This window comes from Myotis lucifugus, unplaced genomic scaffold (assembly GCF_000147115.1).
Source record: "Myotis lucifugus unplaced genomic scaffold, Myoluc2.0 scaffold_233, whole genome shotgun sequence".
In the NCBI taxonomy this organism is placed as follows: domain Eukaryota; kingdom Metazoa; phylum Chordata; class Mammalia; order Chiroptera; family Vespertilionidae; genus Myotis; species Myotis lucifugus.
The window spans coordinates 192,784-201,569 of record NW_005871281.1 but is presented as its reverse complement, the minus strand read 5'-3'; positions in this window follow the sequence as shown (position 1 = coordinate 201,569).

Here is an 8,786-nt window from a genome sequence, read left to right as displayed (position 1 = left end):
GACATAGATGGGTACAAAGGGGAAAACATGGTCGAGGAAAGGTGGGAATAGCATTACAATGTTTAGGCCACAGTTCTGTGAGGCCAGTGGTATTTGCAATCATCCTATCAAAACTGCTGTGGGTTCTGCCGGTGTGAGGAAGAAGTCAGGGCTCTAGAAACCAGAGACATCACAGAGGAGCCCACAGAATCAATTAAGGCAAATGTGGGATTAGATGTTTCTCTCATCAATGCTTATGCATTTAATTTTTAAGTAAACTTATTCCAAATATCAGATGACAGGACAAAAATGGCAGGAGCTGATAGAGAGAATGGAAGGGCGAAAGGAAAAGCATTGAGAAATTAGAATTTCTGCTGGACTGACCAGCAGACCCTGAGCAACAGAAGAATGGTTACTCTAACACACATTTCTGTGAAAGAGAGGGCTAAGGGGCTGCCTGGCAAGAGGCACCAGAGTGCCCCATTTTCCTGCCTCCTTAGGCTTTTATCGTAACAACAGCTTGAACTAAAATTAACCTCTAGATACAATCAGCAGGGTAAGTATCCTTGAGAAAGTATATGCTTCTACAAGGTCGTGTCTAAAGACTAAACAAAGAGATTCTAGCAAAACACCTGGGGGCTTGGACTTGTTTGGAAAAGTCAAGGTAGGGGTTGCCACCTTCAGCAAGGTCCCTCTAGAGGCCCCCAACCTTTCAGAGGATCCTCCTTACAGACATTCCAACCAAGTCCTGTGCTTCCCCACAAATTTCAAAGTTAGAAACAATTGCAAATACTAAGCAGAATTGAGAATGCTAAGAAGTGATCAAATACTAAACATAACTGAGTGGTTGACCATATTCCCTCATTGCTTCTCATGATAGATTTCTCATTTTTCCTGTTTCTGTTCAGCAGCATTTCCGTAAGCAGAGTGGCTGGAGTATAGACAAAAATCATTGGTGCCACAGCTCCTGGTTCATGCTGGTAGAGAGACAGTGCTCAGCTTTTGACGTCTGATTTTAGAGCACAGAGCAGCACAGCCACGGTAGCTAGAAGCAGTGTGTGCTGAGTGTATTTTTCCTTCCTTTACTGGAGCTCCATATTGTTGCCTACATGATGCAATGATCTCCCAGCTGGACATCCCATGGCCCCAGGAGATGAAAGTATCTTCCATCTGGGTTTTGTTATGTTCAGGAGCAGGTGTTTTTGAAGTGATGAGTAAAAATTTCAACTGTTCCTTACAGGGTCCCACAACTGAAGGAAATTTTGAACGTGCCAAGTTCCAGAAGCAGCCTTCATCTTCATGTGTCCTAAAACTAAATAACATTACAATAGCGAGAGTGTGGCCAATGTGGATAAACATATCAGGACCAACTCATTAAAAATACCAGCCCAGCCCTTCATGCTGTCTATTTAAACTGAGACCAATCACATCGGGTTTGCTGGATATTTCACAGTGTGCTGTATTTTATTTTAGTAGAAATTCAACATTTTGTTCTTGTAAAATGTAACTTTTCTCTGTAGTTAAAAAGGTAATAAAGATTATTAAAACTTGAGGAAATACAGAATAACACAAAGAGGAATATAAAATTATTGAAACAGAGTTTAATTCTAGAGGCTTCCAGATACTGAATTCCACTGTTTTGATCAGAAAGGGGAAGAGAAGAAGATAGGGTCTCTAAACATGTCCCTTTCTTGTTTCTTGTAGTCTTTCTCACTTCCCAGTAGTGCTATGGACCCTTGTCAAGTTTAGGCCAGAAGGTGACACAATAATTTTAACTTTGGCATCTTGGCTTTCAACTCATGTCTTAACCTCTTGAGTCTCTGTTTCCTTTCCTCATATAAAACAGATATACTTGTTCTCAATTGCGTTTTTGGATGGAGATGTCCTTAGATGTTCATTGCACAACCAGATATGGGCCTTAAATTCCTGCTGGGGAATGTGAAACAGGAATTTTGGGGGGTGAAAAAGACAGGTTTTGGGAAATTTTAGAAGTTAAGAGGACCATGGAAGGAGCACAGGACTGCAGAGCAGCAGAAGGTGTATTCCCATAGAATAGGGAAGCTGAAAAGCTGCAACAGGTACATTTTCATAGAATGAGGGAGCTGGGAACAGCAAAAGGTCTATATTTACAAAAAAAAAAAAGAAAGGAAGATCTTCATCCAGAAGAAGAAGAAAGATCAAAGGGAATAGGAAAACAATGAGGAAGGAGGGGGAGGTTTGGGACATGTGAGGTTTGACCTTTGAGCCCAGGAGTTACTATAGTAACCAGTCCAAGGGAATAGTGACCAATCAGAGGGGATATTAAGGCACCAGGATCTTCAGCCTTTATAAGCCATAGGGAAAAGGAACTCAGTGGGACTCTTCCCCCTCCCCATGTGGGAGTCTGTACTTGTTCTTTAATAAATTTCCACCTTTGCTGTACCAACTTCTGTCTGTGGATTCATTCTTCGACTCAAGTGGACAAAGAATCCGGGTTCCAGTCCAAAAATTCTGCATCACATGGGACCAGTATGGCCATGACATGAGTTTTCTAGACTAGATTCCTAAGACAGATGCAGACAGGGAGGGACAAAGAGTTCACTGAAGCCGGGAGGAGTTCCACTCCAGGGTGGGAAAATGGCAGCTCATGAAATGAAATGTCACTGGGGAAATGTTCCTGAACTTGAGACCAAACTTCTGTGGTAAAAACAGAATCTAAAGGAACTGGTACAAAGTCCATTTTTTGCAGGTACCCAGACTGCTACACTTAAGCAAGTTGCCTCAAGACTTACTTCTATTTGTGAATAAGTGATGGCAGTTTATCATCAGACCTTCCTCATTGGATTATTTTCACAACTCCATTAGGCAATCCCCTTGCATAGTATCGGGAACACAAGAGATGCTTAATAAAATATTTTTCCCTCCTCTCTGTCTCCTTACTGCTGATTTATAATCTATTGAGGTCTGGAGTTGAGGGGTGATATGTTTGAAGTAATTTTTCCTTAGATTTATTTTAGGATAATGTGTGTCTGTTTCCTGTTTCTTACCTGAGAGTTAGTAACCCCAGGTTAGCAATATTGAAGGTGTTACCATGGCTACCGCTATCCTGTGACTTCAGGTAGTGATAAAGCAGCAGGAGGCAGAGTCTATGCTTTCATGCAGATGTCCTTAAAACCACAGACAATGAAGGGAGAGCTTTGTGAGGACACTTGGGTTTGAAATTCTTGGCCTTGAGTGGGCAGTGTTGAAATCAGTCCTGTGATGTGCGGTCACTAAGTGTCAGACCTGCCTACGTGATATGCTTTCTGCATTATCAGGCTTTTCCAAATGAGCAACTAGCAAAAATGCATATTTATTTTTTCCCTGTATTTTTGTCTCTTTTTTCAATCTGGTCTCTATTTCCAAACCCATATCCTCTCCTTCTTTCCTTGACTCTTCCTGATTTTGCCTGGGGGGTGGGGGTGGTAAGAGAGCGGTGGGGTGGAGAGAAAAATAATTTTTCCTGTAATTACACTTGCTTACTGAACCAATTCAGTTTACAAAAGGCAGCAACACCCAGGCACATTGCTTTTCTCCCACCCACTCCCATTCATTGCATGGTGTTGATTCTTCCTTTTTAGTCAGATACCTTTGGTATTCTAACCTGGGACCACACAAGCTCAAATTTATTTTTTTTAAATATATTTTATTGATTTTTTACAGAGAGGAAGGGAGAGGGATGGAGAGTTAGAAACATCAATCAGCTGCCTCCTGCACACCCCCTACTGGGGATGTGCCCACAACCAAGGTACATGCCCTTGACCGGAATCGAACCCGGGACCATTCAGTCCGCAGGCCAATGCTCTATCCACTGAGCCAAACCGGTTAGGGCAAAGCCCAACAGTTTAAACAGAACTGATTTATCAATACAGTCAAAAACTTCAACCTGAAAGGCAAAGAAAGCAAAAGCAAAACCATGAATTACCTTCTCAAGAGTTGCTCTAGTCATTTAACTTGTTAGCTCATCTCACCTTTCCAGCTATTGTATGGAGTAACTGGCATTTCCTCCTTTTATGGAGGGAAGTATTTTGCCTGGGGTCTTGAAGTTAGTGAGTTTCTAAGCCACTATATGAGCCTGGGACTATCTAATTGCAAAACTAGCCCTATTTGCCTTAAAATGACATGGACATTATATAAAAGTATATATCATTAAAAGCTGCCTGTTACAACCGGCCAATATTGTGTCAGAGTTTTGTTGTTTTTTTATCAGCAGAGTATTCATCACTGTAACCTGTTTCAGTATGGCTGTTCTTTGAAAAATATATATCTAGGGAAGCATAAGATGTTGCCTGCTGCATATCATGTCTAATGCATAGTGCTAAATTCCTTAAACCTAGAAATATATTTTTTCTCACTTCTTAGAAGGTTTGGTCACACAACAAAGAAATGTCCATGTTATCCTTTTCCATTCTGAGCCTCACCTGCTTCATTGAGCTGTGAGGAAGCAGTGGAGTGTGATGAGAAAATGGCCTTTAGACCAAGAATAACCAGGGTCTGAGTCCAGGACACTGTCAGCAACATAACCCAAATCTTCATCTCTAAATCAGGTGAGAAGGCTCTTTCTAATCAAGGGTAGAATCTCTCCTGGGATATGAGGTCTGTGCAAGCCAGGCCCACTGTACACTACATGCTCTGTGTCATATCAAGCCATTATGAATAAACAACAACCACATTCTGAAGATTCAGCTCACAAATTTATTTTTACTGCATTTTTGTCACTATTTTAGTCTAATTTCTAGTTTCAACCACAAATCACTGGTACTCTCATGAGGACTTAATAAAATAATGTATTTGAAGTTCCTAGTACCTTATCTGGCATATAGTAGACCGTCAACAAAATGTGTTCCCTTTCCTTTTCCTGTTTCTTTTCCTTTCCAAAGGAGTGGTTAATCCACTTTTCTCTTGTTTTGTACAGGCTATTCTTTTAAAAAAATGTTTCCATTTATTTGATATTGTATTCATGATTCTAAAAATGCAGTTATACAAACAGTAATATGTATTTTCTACATATAACTTTAGAGAATCCATATTGGTAACTCAGTCTCTTCAGAGCCATTAATAAAACAGGGGATTTTGTCATTATTGTTACATGAATTACTATATAAATTAACCCACATCCTGAGTATAGTTACAGCTATGAACTTCCTTTGTGAACATTGCAAAGTCATAATTTCTCTGGCTTCCGTTCTGTCTTCTGTTATATAAAGTAGATGCTGAAGAAATCTCTAAGGTAGCTTCCTGACTGTATTAGAATTTATTTATTCTTATATATTCCTGGAATATCTTTTTTAAAATTTATCTTTATTGTAGAAAGTATTACAGATGTCTCCCTTTTTCCCCATTGACCCTCTCCACCCTGCACCTGCCCTGCCCTAGGCCTTCACCACACTATTGTCTGTGTCCATGGGTTTTGCATATATACATACATGTTCCTTGGTACAGGCTATTCTTAACTTCTTAGAAAACCTAATTTCCACAGAGTATAGCTCCCCCTGATCAGGAAGAATGTCATTTTCTCAGCAAAATTGCACTTTCCTTAAGGGGGTTAATTATGTGGTGTGATGGTCCAAACATCCACCACATCTGAAGGGAGCAAATACAGAGAACAACAAATCAGGGGCTTTGGCCTTAAATCTTCGCAGCCTGTCTGGAGAGAGAGGCAGGAGGGAGTTGTGAGTGTGGGCTCAGGGGTGCTGTACTAAAGTGGAGTCTAGAGTCCTGAAGTCATGTGAATGGAGAAGTTTCTCTAATCTCAGGCCAGGTGGATCGCTGATGATGGAAAAGAACTCTTCAGGTGACTTAAAATCCTACACTTCCAGTCTTCACTCGTGAAGATAGAACCCAATCCCCACCACAGAGAGGCCTATTAGCAATCATGCTGATCTCCAGAGTTTGCAATCAACGAGAGCCTATCAGAAACTGGCTGATTAAAAGTAGTAGTTCCTAGTGAATTGTATTTCAATATTGGACTGTGAGATTTAAGAACTCTGCATAATATGTGCAGGCAGAAAATCTTTGCCTCTGTGCTTTAAGCAGCATGGATATGGCCCAGCATGAAAAATAAATTAGGCAAACCCATGAGCTGTTTGAGAAATAAGCCCTTAAGATTTAATGGGTTGAGTGTTAGACTGAGTAGCTATGGTGATGATCCAGTTGGATTCTGATGGTCGCCAGATTAAAGGGAGATCCACCTTCCCATCCAGAAACTTCCCCAGAATCTTCTCAAAAGGAAATCTCTATAATGGAGACTTTGTGTCACTAGAGAGATCTAGGCAAAATCTTCACATAGGACCCTGCTGCAAACACTGGGCATCTTGGCTAGTTTGTTTTTCTCCTCTATAGTAAGAAAATAAAGAAAATAAATTGTGGGTAACAGAGGAAGGGAGCCAACATTTACTCAGCCCACACTTGAGGTTAGGCACTGCTCTGTGTGCTTATCTCACAACAGCCATCGAAGATGTTATTAACCCTGCCCTATGGCTTCAGAGCTCAGGATCATGCTGCTAAACTGACTTGCCCAAGGTGAGTAAAAGGTGAGATGGGATTTGTAAGGACAGGAAAAAGGCCTTTCTTTTTCTTTGCTGCAACCTTCCATTAGCTATGAGAAACACCCAATTAAACCCCAAGATTGTTAGCTCCTCTGATTCAAACAGCTCCTTGGGACAAGATAAGCTATTCTTAAGGCTACATTCTTGCATCCCCCTCCTCCCTGCTGTTTTCAAAACTCAGGGATAATTCACACAAAGGAATCTCTAGTTAGTAGAGTGTTCCCTTCATCCTCCCCTTCAAATAAGTCTCTTTTAAACTCTTCACAACTTTTGCTCTATGCATGATTAACAGGATTTGGAAAAATACTGATAAGACACCTCCCTAGGACATCTTCCAACTGTCTCCTAGAAAGCAAACAAACTATAACTTTTTAAGACAGCCCCCGGTATCTACTCAACTTCAGCCCCAGTCCTGCTCCCTTCCTTTTCACCTAGCAACAGCAGCCATTATTCTTTAAAAGTGAAAGCCATTTTTTGTTCCCTGTCCTGTAGTGATTTGCAATGCACAGGCCTTTTCCTCTCCTGGAAAGTAAAAATAAACTTCCTCTCTGCATCTTTTCGTTTAGTTGTAAATTTGTTCAAAGTCACCAGCCAAACCCTAACAGGATTCAAATCCAGGACTTCCTGAATTAAAAACACTATTTTCCATTCTAGCAAAGTGTACCTCTCAAAAGGATGGGATCTAGCTGATCTTTGTTCCTCTATCTCTCCTTTTCATTTTCTTCTCTGTCTCTCTTGGTTTCCTCTCCCTCACTTTCTGCACATCCTTTCCTCACTCTTGGCTATGTTCGAGTGCCACCGAAGTCATTGTGTTGACTCTGGTTCATGCTTTTCACTGCCCATCATCTTTAATGCAGCCAATTCCTACCTGGGGGACAAAGCTTTCAGTGGAAAGTTAGAAGACAATGTTGTGCTTGACTATCAACTTACAAGGATCATTAACTTTATTTTGTTCTTTCCTCTTTATATTTTCTATATATTTTTGGAGTTATTTATCTCTTAAAGACATCAGTTGGTTGAATGACATGCCATTCATTGCTCCTAAAACATATAGGGTAGTTAAGGGACCATATGCTTGCAGACAATATAACATTGTCAAAGGAAGATGAACTGTTTTCCCACAATTTAATTCTATAGATAATTTCTATTACATTCATACTTGCTTCTAGTCATCATTCATATGTGGCAGCTAATAAGCATTGTGGCTGCCTTTCATTTCCAATAGTGTTCAGGAGAGTATTTTATTGCCATGCCATGAAATACAAGGTCAATACTAGTCAACAGGTCACATGCACCATTTGCTCTCTATCATAAAGAACTCTGATTAAGATTTTAAACAAATAGGCTATGAGGAAGGAGTGTGTATTGCTTTTAAAGACAACTTCAGTTTCATTGAGGAGTCTAAATGGCTGCGATCCCCGTTAACTACATCGTTTATTTTGGAGGCTGGCAGTTTTTTAAACAGCTGTTGAAGCACACATGTAGGTCAATGCTGGGAAATGATGCTGTGGAATTTGCTCCATGCTTCGGAATTTGGTCTTGCCTTGAGGTCAGTCAAAACATAATGCCACCATGTCACCCTTCACACCTGCCTCCTGGCTGTTCCTACCAATCCCATTAAGCAGCCTCATCTGACCTCACACGTGCACTGAATACATGTAACACAAGACTTGCAAACCATCCTGCCTCTAAAGTACCCACCTTGTCCTAGCACTCGAGCCTGGAGTTCCTGGCCAACACCTTTTGCTCCTGTTTTCTCTGATGTCTGACTCTGGACAGACTGGGGCTTGGATTCCCAGGACTATTCAGTGTGGAGATTTTTGCATTTTGATAGCGTTCTCGTTCCTTATCATGAATTAACAGATGAGGATGCAGGAAATTCAGAGTGTAAGTTAGAGTAATAGGGGAGTGTTTCAGCTATGTAATAAGGAGTAACAAACCACTCCAAAACTTAGTGACTTACAATCACTACATTTATTTTGCTCACTAATCTGCAGTTTGGGAGACCTGGAAGGGAGGGAACAGTTAATTTCTGACTCACTTGGCACTATCCACTTGAAGATATTAATATAGTCTACACAGGATACCACCTGGAGCTCAGAGGAAGGCGGGGATGAGCAGAGGATGGAACTGGGGGGGATAAATGTATAACGATGTTCCTCAAAGTCATCAGTATAGACTAGGGTAAGTAAAGGAGCAAAAGAAACTCTCCGCTAAATAACAGGTAAGTAAGTGTGAGAG